Here is a 15301-nt window from a genome sequence, read left to right on the forward strand (position 1 = left end):
TGATAATAATATACAGTGCTTTCTATAACCATACACACACACCCCCAACACCGGAAAGTATCACCAAAAAGGAGCTTACTTTCGTGCTCCTGCAAAATAAATTATCCCCTAAATAAAACAGAATAATTAATAGTTTGATAAAAAAAATAAAGGATAGGCTCCTCATATCATTGTGTTAAAGTAATTGGTTCTGTTCTATTTTGCTTTTTTTTAAGTAGTAAAAAGGGCATCAAAATGCCTGTTTGGTTTTCCCTTTTTAAAAATTAGCATAATATTGGGTTATCCCTGAAAAGGGCCCTAATTTTCCACCCTCATATTTGGCAGACAGCTCTCGGGACTTTGCTTATCTCCCGGTGGAGTCTGATTCCCACTTGCAGTCAGTGAAGAATAGAATCGATTCTTGCTTTTTCTCCGCATGATACCTAATCCTCGCCATTAGCACATCAGAAGCGCACAGCCTTCCGAATACGTGTCATTTCTTCCCACATTTTCTACTGATTTACATCGATAATGATTAAAGCTCTTCTTTTGAAGCCAAAGAATTAAGGGAATGGTGGGTCTCTCCCTTCAGATTATTTAGTTAGAGGACTCCCCACTAAATAAACTATATATATAGTGTGTGTTTAACCAAGTGAAGGGGAAAGAGAACAAGGAGCCTACTGCTTCTCCAGGTCCACCTTCACTTTTTCCAGAATCAGCTATCTCTGATTCTGAAGAAATGCCATGGTGGCCAATCAAAATCTAACTCTTCAGTTCCTCTCTAATAGTACCTCTTGCCAGACTACACCTACTCCTGTGAAATGTCCAGGTTGCAAGTTCACTGCATTTAATTTATTCAGGAGGGGTTCCTTTGTTTTTAAATGGATATTGGATCTGTCCACATAGACCCAGTCCTTCACATTGTATTTGGAAGAATTTTTGTGTGAATAGCTTCTGGCTGTTATTCAAATCGCAAGGCTGCTGAAAATTAGCACCAGAACTAGTAATAGCAACCATTTCTCAGAAGTCTATTGTGTGCCATTACCTATACGAAGGCCTCGACTCATATTGCCCCAATTCTCACTTCATTCTTCAGGGTTACCTAATATTATCCCCATCTTATAGATCAGAAAACCGAGGCTTCAGAAAGATGAAGCTGCTAGCCCAGTATTGCCTTCCAAGCGTGGAGTGGGAGCCATGTCTGTCTAACTCTTCCGGGTCTTTATTTAATTCTCTGTTGCTCTCACCTTCACAATCCCAGAGTTCTGAGAACAAGATAAATTTTAGATAAATTAGTGTGGCCCTCATGTCGTCTTACCAGGGAAGGGGTAAAAAACAGTTTAGACAAAATGCACTGGAACTATAGGAAACCTCAGTACGGTGACGACTAATCGCTGACTCCCCAAAATCCATGCTCCGTACTCAGCCCAGTCTCTCAGTTCCCAGTGAAGAGGAGGAGAGTGCCCACCCGTGACCCTCCAAAGAGGGCATCTCCTCTCTTCCACTTACAGTGGAAGGAGAAGGAGAACAGAGATGCAGCCAGTGCATCTGCAAAGGAAGAGGGTTTCATGGTGTTCATTTCTTCTCCTGTGTGAACCAACCGAGCCTGGAGCTATGTCTGTGAGGAAGGTTGGGGCCCCCAGGACAGGCCCTCCCAGCGATCCTTAAACTGCTCAGCTGCATTGGTTTATCATGTTTTCAAATTCTGCTCACCACCAGGCTTCAAAAAGGACAATGCAAGTGTGAACTTTTAATCCTCGGTAAAAAGTCAGAAATGACAGCCATTCAGCTACTTTCATCACTTTAAAAGTCTATATTCCTGAAAACTGGCCTCTAACTTATGGCTATATAATACAAGGGGTTGAGTGAGGAGTGAGAGGCTAGTCTGGAAGTCAGTATGTCTCAACTTTTTAAAAATTCCTTATTATTAATATCTTCTCATTCTGATTTAACCTGTGAATGTTCTTTTTCATTCCTTCTTATTAAGGCAAGGCTGTGTAACTTCTGAGGATTTGGGGAGCAGCCTCCATCATCAATCATTTTTTGTTCTAAAATCTTTGTATAACTGTGGGCACATGCACAAGGAGTTCAGTCATTGCACTGCTTTTGCAAGTAATCATAGTCATGTTACGTCTTTTATTCGGCCAGCACATTGTTTCATCTTTTGCTCGTTTGGAATTGGTGACCGTTCGGATAGGGACTAAATTAAAGCTCGCTGGGACGCTCATTACAGCCAGAGGAACAGTCTGCAACCGAGATGAAACCCAAATCAATGCTGTGCAATGCAGAGCACTTTTAGCAACAAAAATTATTTCAATTAAAATGTTAATTCTAGCCCTGGCCTGTGTGCTCAGTGGTTAGAGTGTCAGCCCATGCACCAAAGGGTCTCAGGTTTGATTCTTAGTCAAGGGCAAGGGCATGCACCTGGATTGCATGCTCCATCCCCACCCCAGTCAGGGCACATGCAGGAGGCTATATATATATATATATATATATATATATATATATATATATATATCCCTTCTTTCCTTCCTTCCTCCCTCCCTCCCTCCATCACTCTCATTTCCTCCCCCTCCCACCCTCCCTTCTACTCTCTCTAAAAAGCAATGAAAAAAATATCCTCAGGAAAGGCTTAACAAAAAATAAAATAAAATGCTAATCGTAAACCTCACCAAGGTAAATCTGCTCAGAAGACACCAAACTGAATTTCTTTCCAGTGGAAAATTTACCTTCAAACAAGAAAGTGTTCTCACAGGTGGAAAGGAAAAATCCATCTGGAAAAGGAGAGGGTGAGAGAGCCCCAGGCTCCAGCCCCACCCACTTTCATCTCCAGTTAATTCTCCAGAAAGCTAAAGATCCCTAAAACATGAAGGTGGCCAAGTCACTCCCAGCTTGAGAACCCACAGGGGCCCCAGGTTCCTAAGCACCTCTTTACCCTGTTGTCCTACACCTCTATTCATCCTCAGTGCTGGGTGACTTCACCCTTAAGGGCAATGGCCAGCCCCTCCCCTGCACTCACTGAGCATTTGGTACCTGAACTTCTCAGACTCTAGTTTATTTCAGTATATGTTGAAGTATTTTATTTATGTCTCTATGTCTAGTCTGCCCATCTACATAGTACAGGAACCCAGTCCTATTTCTCTTTCTGTCCTTGCTCTTCTCCATCTCTGACTCTTCTGTTTGATTATTTCCTGGTACATAATACAGTAGTTGCTTCATCGATCAGTTTATTTCCCCAGGTGCAGACACACCACCTCAGATGCTAAAAACATTCGTAGAAGCGATCAGTCAATAATTGTGGAGAAACTTTGTCAATCTGGGGAGGTGCCGAAAATGGAGACAAGGATATGCCCACTTCCAAAAGTTTCCAAAAAGTGTAAACTGGTAAAATGGTGACTGGCAAAATTCTGGAGCAGATTCCTAAATAAGTGACATGTCAGGATTTAAAGAATAATAGAATTTGTATAACTCAAGATGAGTTATTCAAAATCAAGCCATACCAAGCTAACAATGTATCTTTTTTTGTGAGATTAGTAGAAGGGATATTTGAAACTAACTCGGGGATGTATTCTGATCGGTCTGGAGTTCTTGCTTCCAACCGATTACAATCTAATTATACCCCTGGAGTGCCGTGGCTGACCAGTGTCCCAGGGCTGACATCATAGAGCCCTGTCTAATGTTCTTGACTTAGTGTTTCTTCATTTCAGCAAAACATTTGACACAACCTGTCATGGTATATTTTTTTCTCTTACTCAACAAATATTCATAAAAGGTACATTATGTGCCAAGCATTGTATTCGGTGCTTATTCAGTGATTATGACTCAGAAGGAGATTATGAGTTCATTGCTAGCAAATGAACAAAACCAAGTCAAAAACTGACTGCCTGTAATTCTCTTTGGAACAAAGCAGGAAGCACAATGCTCCCCACTCACTCAGGTCTCTGCTCAAGAGCCCTTTGACCACCCTGTCTATCAAACCTTGCTCAGTCATTTCTTATTTCCTTATGTTGCTTTATTTCTCTCCAGTGCACCTTTCATTCTTTGCAATTATCTTACAGGTGTATTCATGTACTTAGTTGCCCATTGCCTATCTCCTGTGGTGTGAAGAAGGGGAGGCATTTCACAGGACTGTGCCTCTGCTCCTTTCTGCTCCACATGTTTATCAGTGATGATTGTTTCTATTTCTGCCAATCAAACTTCCAGATGATGGAAAGTTAGGAGAGGGATAATTGATAAGGTAAATAAGAGAATCAAAATTCATTATAACAGCATATTCTAAAGCACTTTGATCATTGGAAAAGTATAATTCAGTGTAAGTTATTATTTTAAGTGGATGTAAATCAGAGCCAAAAGCAAAAGAATAAAGGTTAAATATAAGAATTTAGGTTCAAAAAAGTAATTACAGTAATTCAAGATGAAGGAGACGAGGAGGGCAGCTCTGTGTATGCAGGGGTTTAGCCAGGAGAAGACAATCGTAGAGCTGCCGGCGTAGATATACAGTGTCCAGGTAGCTGAGCTGTCTCTGGGCATTTTTGGATGGTCATCTAGTTAGGAGTCGTGAAGTGGATATTGCCAAAGCAGAAAGTGGCCAGTGGAAGGTAACTCACTCAGCAAGCAGCAGTGGGGGTTGGGGGCATCTAGCGCCAAGGAGAGGGGAGCTGTTGGGGGGGGGGGGGCGGGGGCGGGGGCAGACTGTCTTTAACTCCCTGAGGGGTGCTCACATGGGGATGGAGAGCTTGTGTGTGCTGAGGGCTAGGTTAGAACTGCTGGGTTCTGGGGGCAGGTTTTCATTCAGGGAAAGGGGATGACCAGCCCCCAGCCTGTATCCTAGCATCAAGCCAGCTGTCACTACAGATATTGAAAGAGAAGCTAGGCAACCATGGGCCCCAAGAGGGAAGCTGTGAGAGCTTGGCCAACTGGTCTTTGTTAACTAACTCTAACATTACCCGTTCATTCTCACTTCAGTGTCTTCGTTCCATTCCCACTGATTCTTTCTCTACCCGGTCTGACATCTGGGAAAATAACGCTGTGCATGGTTGGCTTCCTCTGTATGAAAGTGCTTGACTCTACTGGGCTTGGAGGTGTGTGGTCTTGTTCAGTCCCTGACTCTTCCCATCCCCTTGGGCTATTTCCCCTTCTCCTTCACCCTTCCCTCTCTGTGGGATGGAGTTTGACACCTTTGCTCTTTGAGAGACCTCTGAACTCTGCTATTATTCTCCACTGGGCATTGTGACTCCATGCATCTGTACATGGATTCCTTCACCTTTTACAGTGGTGGGTGTGCCTGAGCCTTCCCTAAATGACCTGAGCACAACCTGTCCTCGGAAAAAAAAATGGAAAGAACGACTGGAAAATGCAACGTGGATATGTTTTTCTACAGCAGTTTCTCTTTCTCTTTTCAACACTTCTTTAGAACTCTAACAGTTTTCAAACAGAAATTCCATAGTTTCTTTTTAATTCCAGTTGGAAGATATGGTGGTTTGAACTAGATGATAATTCATGGAGATGGACAAAAATGGGCAGTTTCCCTGTGTACTTTGAAGGTACAGCAGACACTGCCTGCTGATGGATTTGATTCAGGGAAAGTGGGAGAAAGGCCCAAATTCTTAATTTGTGTGTTGACACTGAGGCTCTAAGAGATTAGGTACTTTTTTCCTAAGGCCACAGAACCATTCATGGCAGGTCTTGGACTTTGATTCAGCTCTCTAATCTCAGAAAAAACGACTGCCCTTACTTCTCCTTCTTGCATAATTATGAGATTTACATAAAAAGGGATGAGTGAGTATCAGCTCCTTGATATCGAGGCAATGATGTTTGGAGGCTGTATTTAGTAGACAGTGGGTAATATCCATCCAGCTAGTCAGTCAATTTGTGGTTCCTTTCAACCAGTCCTCTATTCTTTTGGAATCGATACACTGTCTCTGACAGTAGGTATTTGTAACCACAAATGCACTTCAGCTAAATTCTTTTCAGAGGTTGTCCTATTTTCAGAAGCAGCATTTCCTAGTGATGTCAGGAACTATCAGAGGCACAGTGGGCAGCAGGGCAGGTCCATCTCTTGCTGGAGCACTCGCCCCAGCAGCATGTTCTGTGTTGTTAGTAAACTGGCCTTAGGAAGCAAGCTGTCCTCTAAAACCTCCCTGCGAGCAACACATGCTGTGAATTCCCATCCTCATTCTTCAGCTGATTCGCCTGGTAATTCCGGAAGAGTCCTTTCACCTCTGAACTCCGATCGAGATGTCCCCAGCCCTTTTATAGATCCAAGAATTGGGGGGGGAAAGTAACAAAAACTAGAAATCTGCGGCTACTCTGTTCATTTATTCCCTAAATCCTGAGTTCCCCACACATGCCGGATACTGGTCTGTGGGAGGCAGCATGTGTGAGTGGCACCCTTGATCTTAGGCTTTTTCCTGAATCTCACACAACTAGTTAAGGTTTTGGCCTCCTCGCCTACATCTCCCTTTGAACAGGCTCCCTTCTTTACCTTTCTCCAAAGCCCTATATCTCAGGCCATTGAACAGTTACCCTCAGAGCAGGACTGGCCAAATTCCAAGGGTAAACAAGGTTATTTCGAGGGATTATAACTCAACTTTGCTGAAATGTGGTCCAAAAACAGTACTGCTAATTGTGAAAGCAAATGCTAATAAAGATCTCCAGGGAGAGCCCTGAGTACCTGCTCCAAGATCCCAAGGTCAGCAGGGCAGGCACCCAGCTATTGTTCGGGGGACCATTTTCAGGTCCTTTATGTAATTCGAGGTTCCCCTGTGAATGCCCCTGAAGCGGTCTGCTCAGAGAATGCCTTGGGTGAGAGATGGGAAGAAACAAAATGCAAGAGAGGAGCCAATCAGGATTTTATTAAAGATACCACAAATACACTTTTGAATAGTCACGGATTCGTATTTGGTTATGCAAAACTTTGGATTCTGGAATGATTTATACCCCTCAGACCCTGGAAATTAAGGCCAGCAGCATCATCTGTAAAACACTCCCTTTGTCTCTGAAGGAAGCTTAAAAGAAAAAGAAAAAGAAAAAGAAAAAACCTTACAGTGGCAAAAACTCTCTATGAATCAGCATCATCTGATAAGCTTTTAAGCACAAGGCTATATTGTTCTATAAATTTTCTTACACAAATGGCAGGACTATTAGACTCTCAAATAAAATTATTCTTAAAAGTTTTCCACCATGGTGAAAGTTATTTTAAGTAATTTTTCAGGGATGAATTTCACACAAACATGCAAACACACAAGTATCCAAAAGCAAAACAGGAACTTGTACAAACTTCCAACTTAAATGTTCCAGTGGGAGCGGGGAGGGAGGAGAGGAGAGAGAGAGAGAGAAGCATTGATGTAAGAGAGACACATCAATTGGTTGCCTCCCCCACATAGGCCAGGATTGAACCTGCAACACAGGCACGTGCCCTTGACCGGAAATCGAACCAGTGATCCTTCGGTGCGTGGACCAGTGCTCAAACCACTGGACACACCAGCCAGGGCAATGTTCCAGTGTCTTGATTGGAACATTGCTGTATGTAGTTACATTGCTGTATCTATTTGGCAAAATCCATCAAAACTGCCCATACACTTAAAATAGGTGCACTTATTGTATACCAGTTAGATATTGATTCAAAAGTAAAAGGGCAAACCAAAAATAATTTTATATTCCCTTAATATATTTGATTCTGTCTCCAACTTCTAGTATTTTGATTTCCAAGGATTTTATTTTGAGTACGAGCAGAGTAAACACAGCTATTGTCAAAAGTCTCCTGTATTAGAACTAAAGTTTAGCCAGGAAAGTAACTTTTAGCCCTAAATTTATGTTATTTTGAGATAAAACAAATGCACATCTCAAAATAACCAACTTGTGCAGCACATAGCTGGCTTGTACAACTTGAAAACTCAGATAAGCCCCAGAAATAAAAACTCAATTTTGCAAGCCTTAGTGGGTGTCCAGGAGTAATCAAGGGGTCTATTATATGCTTTGATAAACTGAAAAAAATATGGTTTGAAGTCTGTTGACCAAATAGTAGCCTCCAATATTTTGAAGCAAATCTTAGTTCCAAGTATTTCTTTTCTGTCACATTTTTCTGGTTCCTTTTGATAACCAAGCCAATCTTTAGTTCTTTGAACTGCTTCCTTAGAAAATTCGTTGACGTGCCAACTGTGGGGATTTAGACGCATTCCCGAAGCGGCCTTGGCAAATTAATTTGGGCAGCCCCTAGAGTGCTGGTCCCATCCAGGGCGCTGAGTGTGGAAGCAGAGCCTCCCAGAACTTCCGGTGACTGACTGCACCTTCCTCCACCCCAGCCCCGGGCTCCCAGTCCCAAAGCCTCGATTTGACTCTAGAACAGGGCAGGTGAGAGGTTTCCTAAGACGCCTCCCTTCCCTGGGAGAACTGCCCTTGACCACCTCTCCAAAGTCAGAAGCACAAGTTCTGATCAGAGCCCAACTGTTTCCTATGTCCTTGGGCTCCCATTCTCCCTGGTGCCCCCAGAATCACCAGCGCCCCTGGAGGGTGAGAAATTCACATTCTCCGCCTGGACTGCCTGTGGATGCACATAGGCAAGCTCCCAGCCTGGACTCTGCGGTGCCCCAGCTCCAGCCACCATGAGGGGCTCAGACCCCCTCGAGGTGGAGGAAAGGGGTGTCATTACAGACAAAACAAGCAAAACCTCAAAATCAGAAGAAAGCTGGGCCTTCAACGAGGTGTGTTTAAAGTAGTCAGCACTCTGCAGGTACTGAAGGCGAGAAGTTTAGCAAATGTAATTGTTCTCCTGAGGATTAATAACGAGGACCCTGACTTAGAAAGAAAGAATAAAGAAAACCCACTTTCCTTATTCACCAGCCCAGCTGCTCTTTGAGGACACTCATTGCCCTGATCCTCCAATAGTCCTTCCGTGTTAATAACAATCGGAGGTCATTACAACTTTATTTCAATTGGCGGCTTTTTCTCTCTCCTATTCTAAGTGCTAATAGTTTGCCACGTTGACTTTGTGTAGTAACTGTGATTGCATCTGGGCCCACCCAGGACTCTTCCTGTACTGAGAAGCCAGCCGGTTGTCTGTTTCTGTTTACAAAGTGCCCCCTTATTTAGGGATTCTAAATGAGGAGGTAGGATAAGGAATACGCCTGGACATAGTTCCCACGTGTGAACACTGACTACCATTTGGTGCTCCCTTGTGCCATAATCAGCATCGACTTATCTGGAGCCAGGTTACGTTTTCTCCAGAAACATTTGACATAGTTTGAAAGCCAAGTGATAGACCGTACAGTGAGAGGGAACAGCACCCAGCAAAGGACTGTCTGTACCACTAAGGAGAGCCACGCCATGTGCCGCATCAGACATGAGTGAGCATCCGTTTCTGTCGCTATGGGAACTTCAGTTTCTGAGAAGCAGGGACGGGCATCAGTAACCCTGGCTCAGCCATCGATAAGTTACTTAACAGAACTAAGCCTTGGTTTCCTCATCTATCAACTGGAACTATTAATACCTACCACTCTTATTTCATTTTGAACGGGTAGTTATGTGCATATGTGGCTACGTGCACACACAGCTTATAATGACATTGGCATTTTGTCAGTATACACACTTTAGCTTTAAAAAAATTTTTTCCCATTTAAAACACAGCATTGATTTCCCTCAATGTGCACTTTTTACCATTTTACTTGACACATGACTTTTCCACTCACTCTTATAAAATCAGCCAGAAAGGATAGAAGTTAAAAGCATCGTGTCATATAAAAATGTACCATGTGTACACAGAGGGACCAAGCTTTCTTAGCCCTGAACTCACAGATATTAACCCTCACTGGGAATCCCCTCAACAAAATGAATAACACACGGGAAGCTGTGGCTCCTGCTACTCATGTGCCAATGAGTGTGATCCAAGAGGTGACAATTTGGCCATTGAAACAATAGAGCCTGTGTTTGTTGCCTATTAAACAGTCGGTATCCTTCATTAGATTAACTTTCCTGACATTTATCAACATTTCTTCCTGTATGCCAAACGATTGCAGGTGGAAAGCAGAGTTTCAGGAGTGTGTTAATTTATAAATGAAGCCTTTTCAGATCACCACCTTTCTCTCCATCCCCTCTGCCATCCTGCCCCATCAGACCCTCACCCCCTCACTCAGGATGGCTGTTATTCTGTCTCCCATGACTCCCCACTTTCTGTGTCTGTCTCCCTCAAATTGACCTGACACACACACACACATCTCTGATTAAATTTTCCCATGCTCATAGATTTTATGTGTTTTAGCACAATTCTAAAAAGAGTCTTCAGAGATGCCCCAATTCATCCAGTACAAACTTGAGGCCCTGCACGTCCACCCCAGATGGCTTCCCAGCTTCTGGCAGCACCCCTTGAGGCACTGCAGGTCCCACACATGCCCTGTTGGTTTCCTTGTTGTGGGATATACCCGTCCTTCCCTCTCCCTCCTCCTTCCTTTTCAAATTGTGTGCCCTGGGTCAGTGACCATTTCTGTGTCACTTCCCTCGGGCCTCCCTTGATCCTCTTTGCCCCAATCCACACCTCTAGCTCTCAGCCCTCAGTGTGCATCAGGGCCTTGGCTGATGTTTAATCTTGACAGTGAGATGCCTGCAGGGGATTGCACCTATTTGTCTCTGTCACACTGCCCAGCCCGGGGCCTTTCTCTAGAAAGTGTTCATAAATATTCCTGATTTTAAGTAAACACTGTATCACATGTAGGAAGTGTGATTAAATGTATGCATATGGAATCAAAACATTTGCTTTATATTTAGTATGTGGATGTTTGTATGTAGAAGATTCACAAGTAATCGGACAAGCAGGAAACTGTATCATAGGAAAAACACATCTCGTTCACGACGTGTAGGGCCCAGGTCCCAGGCACCCTGCTGTGTGAGGAAGACAAGTTTCCTCTTTGAGAAGGAGCTTCCAGTCTCGTGGGAGAGAAAAACCTTTGGTCACATAAATGTCACAAGTCCTGTTATGCCTGACTTCTCTGGGGAGACCAACAGAGTGCACCTGACTCGGTCCAGAGGTAGTTCAAGGTGGCTGGACCGCTGAAGAGTGGGAGTGGACCAGCATACCTGGAGGCTGGGGAGACAGGCAGGGTCAGAGCCTGGAGGGTCTTGTTGGTCATTTCCAGGAGCATGTTCTTTCCAGTAGATGCAGCCGTTGAAGGGGAATGAGAGGACCCCTCTGAGTTTCAGAAACATTCCTCAGAGGGCAATATTAGAATGAAATGGGACGAAGAAATCAAGTGGCATGAGAGCAAACGTGACCAGAGGCAGGCTGAAGTGAAAACAGGAGGGAGGGGAGTATTTGAGAACTTAGGGGTTGAATGCCTGAGAGGAGACTGCTATTGGCTGATAGGGGTGACTGGCCTGGCCCCTCCAACACTGGGAACTTGGGGCTGTCTCATCCACTTGCTAGGGTGTCCAGACTGCACCTTGAGAAACCACAACTAGGGTTGTACACTTTTGTTTCAGTTTCTGGAAATAGAACCGGCCTCCCTTATAATATATGTCTAGGCGTCAGCTCTCTGATATTCTGCTTTCAATGATCAGGAATGCGTTAGGGAAGAGCAGTTAAGATCAGGGTAAAGAAAGGGTTAAGATATTTATCTTCTCCTGGCCTGTTTCCTCTGTAAAATGAAAAGGAAGATAATAATAGGACCTATTCCACAGAGGAGCTACAAGAATTAAAGAGTGTAGTGCATGTAAATCGCTCAGCGCAGGGCATAAAGTACGTGCTCAAGATGTCAGCTCTGTTATTAGTGTGGTTTGCCTGTGTCAGCCTATTGGTGTGGAAGGAGGAATTCTCCCTACCGTTGCAACAGGGACAAAGCCTCCCTTCTGAAATGTAAACAGGGATGCCTCAATGTAGATGCACTTGCTGTGCTAAATTTGAAGACAGTGTTTTGTCTTTTTTGTTTGTTTGTTTGTTTGTTTGTTCATCCTCACTCAAGGATATTTTTTTCTATTGATTTTTTTTCAGAGAGTGGGAGGGAGGGAGGAGGAGAGAGAGAGAAACATGTATGTGAGAGAGACATATCGACTGATTGCCTCCACATGCACCCCATCTGGGGCTAGGGATCGAACCTGCAACCCAGGTACGTGCCCTTGACCTAGAATAGAGCCTGAGACTGACACTCTAACCACTGAGAAACACAAGCCAGGGCTGTTTTATCTTTTTGTTGGAAGATCTGGAAATTCCAATTTTCTATCAAGAGTGACTTGTATGTGACATCCATTCTTTATGTGTGTTCTATTCATACCTATGTGTTTGCCAAAGTGCTAAGGTTTGGGGAATGTCATCTGTGGGTTACTAAAGGTCATGGCCCCGCCATTTCCCTCCAGTCTTAATGTGCCCAGTCCCAGGCCTCTATCGCCTACCTGTCCTTCCAGAATTCCGGCTGTGTGCAGGCTGCAGGGCCACAGAGCTGCCTCACCGCATCTAGCAGACAGGCAGGCTGTCTCACCAGGAGGACCCTTCATGCTCACATGCCAAAATGAATGCAGAGCTGCTAACAGGAAGCTTGAAAGCCAATCCATCTCCACCTGGCCAAGCAGGACCACCCTCACTCCAGCCCCTAGTTTCAACCTTTAAGGGAAAGCCAGGACACACATGCAGGTGTTTCCTTCGGACCTTTGCAGTTACTGTTCCTCAGGCCTCGAATGCTTGTGCCTTCGATGAGTATGTGGCCTCCCTGAAATTGATTCAGAACTCAAATGTAATCTCAGCAGTGACCTTCCCTGATTGTGGTGTCTAAAATAATATATCTCTCTCTCTCACTCTAGCCCTTCCCTGCTTTAATTTTCTTAGTGAAATATCATTTTAGAGCAATAGGCTTTCTGTAAGGAAAGGTATGATGTTTTGCTTACTGTTAAGGTAGTGTTTTTAGCTCACTCTAATGAAGTAGGCCTTTCATCTTTCACGTATTCATTCATTAATTCACACAACAAATAATATTACTGCCAAGCATATTGTCAGAATATACAATATTATATAAGATTAAATTATAATCCTTAAAGGAAGGAACTCTTTTTCAATCTGAATTCCCATCACTTAGCATACAATACTTAATAAATCCATGAATGAATGAATGATTCCATGAAAAAGTTGATCTGTGTAAGACTTTCATCTCAATCTTGCTATAAAATGAAAAGCACATTTTTCCCCAAGAAATTTTGCCCCAAACCAACCATTGAGAAGAAGTTGTACAAACAGTAGATAGCAGCATGGCTAAAGAAATGTCATCTTCTGAAGAAGATGACTCTTTTTTAAAAAATTGTCCACAAGTTTTCAAATGCTGGTGGAGCACAATCTGACTTTCAGGAAGGAGAGAACATCGAGAGGTTTGTGATTTCGGGTTACTCTTGCAGGAAGGAGGCCAGGCTATCCAGTACAGAGGCCTGGCTTTTACTCTGCCTTTATAAGACACAGGCAAAGAAAGGTGGAGTCAGACCCTATTCAAAAAAGGCAAAATCCAGGGCTATTGGGCAGCTGTCTCCATGGCAAAATAAAATAATGTTCCCAGTCAAGCCCCAGGCCATCAAGAAAAGTCACCCCAGGTCTTCTGCAGGGGCAGACATATCCATGAGGTTCCGTAGCCACAGACCTTAAGGCCCCAATCCTTTAGAGACCCATGAACATGTGTCCACGTCTTTTAAAACCAGAAGGAAAAGAATGGATATTTCGGTAGAAGAAATGTATTAATATATTAACATCTTCATCTTTACACCAACACAGTCCAAAAATGTCATGCTTGTTTGCTGTGGAGGAAAGGGCCCTCGAAGGCACAAGTGGGGCCTGTGAAGTCAGAACGTGGCCTCCGGTTGGGTCTCCTGAAGAAAGCCTTCTAGATGGATATTGAGTGAGAAACACCGAAATGTGCTCCTGCCAAGAGAGTGAAATCCTCAGTTATACAGGAACACATCTTTTCCAGGCAGATCATTTCCCCACAATGCCTAGGATTCACAGGAACATATTTTACAAGAGAGAGTAATGCTCTTGCCCCATAAAATATTTTAAGCGCCGGTACTCTTTGAAACAAAGCACGCAGCAGGACACCACGAGAAAATGACTACCAGCTCATTCTCGAAACTGCATTTTCTCCAAGGGCTGCCGCCACTGTAATTTGCACCTTCTGAAGTGGAGATTGACGTGCGGTGGACATGTGCAGGCAGCTAGAAGGGTAGAGATAATAACAGGACTAGAGAGCGTGCCCAGCTGGGAAAATAAGCATGCAGCCAGCACAGTCGGAGCTGAAAATGAAGGTCCCCGCACAGTATTGCCCAAAGAGTCCCTCATCCTTTATGAAAAGGAAAGTGAAAATCCACAGACCTCTAAACCTGATCCAAGCCATACAAACCACTGGGTGTAGGTGACTTACAGACAGATGCAGGCGCAGTGGTGGGATCAGCTTTGCTCGCCTTTTCTTCTGTGCTTTGCATAGGTTCACCCTGGTGCCATCGGGAGGAGTACTTAACAATTCGCAGGGGATAGATCTTTGTTAATGTGGATTTTCTGAAAGTCGGGGTAGTAAACATTCGCAGTTCCTTCGACTCTGTCAGGCGACATAGTTTCAGGCATGGTGGCCATCGGCTGTACGCACCCTGGTTTATCATTGCTGCCTCGTCCCAAAGGCTCTGTCCTGAACTGAGCCCCTGCCTGGGCTCATTGTGACCTCTAGGGACAGTCTCAGAAACCATCTCTGAGGTTAGAATTTAGACTCCACCCTCCCCTTGACTCAACCACATCTCACTCTGAACTCCTAACTCGCTTACAATTAAAATACCCTAGTCCTATCTGGGCTGGAGTATTTAGGGAAGACAGGGAAGAGGGTGCATACTGTTATGAGGTGTGTTCTACGCAATTTGATATTGAAGGTGATTTGAGGGATGGGAGGAGGTGGGTGGTATTTTCAATTATAGAAATTCAGTATTTATTTCTCCTAAATTTTTCTAGTTAGGTCTAGGCTATCATTTCAACCTCTCAAAGTCCCTTTGGCTCATGACCCTTTCATCAAATGTATAACCACCTCTTTCTACAAAATGCCATATGACACACTGGTCAATGTGCTGCCATTGTCCTTATCCAAATTAGTAAATAAATGTCAGCGTGGAACCATGCCACTAGAATTCTCCCCTGAAGCTAATTTTCACTCTGATCGAATTCCACCCACAGTTCATCTCATTATAAGTCTACATTTAACATATAACTCTTACTGTCGTGAGCCCAAAAATGTCGTGAGAAACTTAATAAAACGCTTTGCTGTAATGTAGATAGCCTCTGTCCCTTCCCCCAACCTAGTAGGCTGTTGCCCTCCAATCTGAAAAT

The 15301-nt window shown here is 43.8% G+C and overlaps 1 protein-coding gene across 2 annotated transcripts in view; it reads left to right on the forward strand.

The window, feature by feature from the left end:
• Window positions 1-15301, forward strand: part of CNTNAP2 (contactin associated protein 2) — a 1809641-nt gene that overhangs the window by 1762137 nt on the left and 32203 nt on the right. The window lies entirely within an intron of this gene.

This window comes from Myotis nattereri (genome assembly GCF_964212035.1).
Source record: "Myotis nattereri genome assembly, chromosome: 11".
NCBI lineage: Eukaryota > Metazoa > Chordata > Mammalia > Chiroptera > Vespertilionidae > Myotis > Myotis nattereri.